The sequence below is a fragment of the Halyomorpha halys genome, unplaced genomic scaffold, assembly GCF_000696795.3.
Source record: "Halyomorpha halys isolate HHAL.00 unplaced genomic scaffold, Hhal_1.1 Scaffold1155.1, whole genome shotgun sequence".
Classification (NCBI taxonomy): domain Eukaryota; kingdom Metazoa; phylum Arthropoda; class Insecta; order Hemiptera; family Pentatomidae; genus Halyomorpha; species Halyomorpha halys.
Genome location: NW_027105200.1, coordinates 101,470 through 103,691, shown reverse-complemented (window position 1 = coordinate 103,691; position 2,222 = coordinate 101,470). Strand labels below are relative to the sequence as shown.

At 30.3% G+C, this 2,222-nt stretch overlaps 1 protein-coding gene across 2 annotated transcripts in view; it reads right to left on the bottom strand.

The window, feature by feature from the left end:
• The window catches only part of LOC106688558 (GTPase-activating Rap/Ran-GAP domain-like protein 3), a gene marked incomplete at its 5' end in the record, with an annotated part of 122,599 nt that overhangs the window by 56,716 nt on the left and 63,661 nt on the right, over positions 1 to 2,222 (bottom strand).

The following is a 2,222-nucleotide window of genomic DNA, read 5'->3' as shown; positions in this document are numbered from 1 at the left end:
TAGCAACCTGAAGATGGGGGATAATCCCGAAACGTCGTTGTTGTTGTATATGAAATAAATTGTTACAGTTAAACAAAGAAGATTGTGTCATTCACTAAATTCATATGATTATTTTGATCTGGTATCGATGCAGTCGATTTTCCGGTTTAGAGCGGAATTATTCAATTTGTGTAGTGTACAAGAATGGATGCATGATAATATCGATAACTGCCCGGTATTAAACTCCAAAGAAGAGGAAGATATTCACTTCTTGACAACCTATCACAAGTTTAGTGAAATTAGAATAAAATATTTTGCGTAACGGACCTACTCATGGAGGTTAGTAATTTATAAACTACATGGTAATAAAACTATAAAATGTATTAATCAGACACTAAATTCGATCTATTATTGATTTGATGCAATTATAATAAAGGTTTCCGCCTTAGCTTGGTTTAAAAACCAATTTTGAAAGCAAAAAAAGTCTTAATATTTATTCCACACATATAATAAAATCTTATTCAATACCATTTTTACCTAAAATTTAAACGATAAATTCATCTTTTTTAAAATATTTGAAAACTTTGAAAAGTGACCGTCAAAGATCAATATCAGTTAAATATATTTTTACAAATTTTACAACTCGAGATAAAAATGAAGATGAGGGACCATTACCGAGAATGTTACAATGATGGTTTCAGAAGTTTCGCTGTGGAGATTTCGAGTTTGAAGTTCTTGGACGTCACTATATAGTTGAAAACGGCAAACGGAAGTTAACAGTACACGGAAGTAAACCCAACAAAAACCACACCGGAAATGGGAGGGACGTCGTGTTTTCCTTAAACCAAAACACCTGGGGATCATTAGTAAAAAAACTTGCCAAGTTGGAACGAAATAACTAAGAACCAAAAAAATCTGCTTTGAAATATGCTCAAACTCAGGTTGAGGTATGAAACCTTAAAAAGCCACCACGCTCGCCTGATCTCTTACCTAAGTTCACACATTTTTAAAAATCTGAAAACTTCTCACGAGAACTGATTATTTTGACTAGATAAGTTTTCAAGATTTTATAAAAACGTAAGTCCTTTCTTGGATTGGGGTTAAGAAATACAGAGAAAAGTTTTTTAAATCAGACAACTATTACTTAAAATGATGTTCTATTAGGTGTTTTAGTGCCGTTATTAATTTTAAAGTTATTGAAGTTCAGAATGAAAAATTAATTTTTGATATCTTTTTGAAACAGTTGTTATTTTTTACTCCCCCTCCCCAACTATAGTTGGAAGACTTATATTTATTGAATCAATAAAAAATTGGGGTGAAATTACTGACTTTTTTTCTTTTTGGGCTCTTGGACTAATAGATAGATATACATATACGGTAGCCAGGGGCCTAAGGCTAACCTGACCCGCAAAAATAATCTCTCATACGTACAGTATCCCGCGACAAGGAACTTCAGTTCACTACTTCATTGCCTAATCGAATCGAAGAATGAAATATACACTATTATGCGTTTAGTATTCTTTTATTACATATATATTTATAAATAGTAATTGTTCCATGCTATAAATAGTCGGTATACAAGTATAACATTTTCAGTATACTTTGATCTAAACATTCTTCTATAATCTTGATATAAACAATCTTCTTTGATCTAAACTATCTTCTTTAATCTAAATATTTTTCATTAATATGCTTCAACACTTCTGATCTTCGTACGTGTTCGAAAGATGATCTTTGTATAATGAGATTTTTATTTTTATATTATCATGGCTGTTTCATGTAATAGATCTTTTGTATGTTTATTTTTCAATCAAAATAATTAAAATAAACAAAGTATGTGGGTAGTTATCTGATTTAAAAAACTTTTCTCTGTATTTTTTAGCCCCAAGGTCAAGAAAGGACTTACGTTTTAATAAAATCATTATAACTTGACAATACTTTGTTTATTTTAATTATTGTGATTGGAAAATAAACATACAAAAGATCTATTAGATGAAACAGCCATGGTAGAATAAAAATAAAAATCTCACCTGCCCATCACGTACGAAGATCATATGTGCTGAAGCAACATTAAAGAAAGAAGGTTATAATTTTATTAGTTTAGTCAATTTGTAAAATCGACCTGTTAATCGATTTATTTTAAGTATATAAGGCATTTGTTTACTAAAAGGAAAATATGAGATTGTAAACAAAAGCGGTGCGATCCTTTTGGTGGAAAAAGAGAGGCAGTACCTGATTATAAA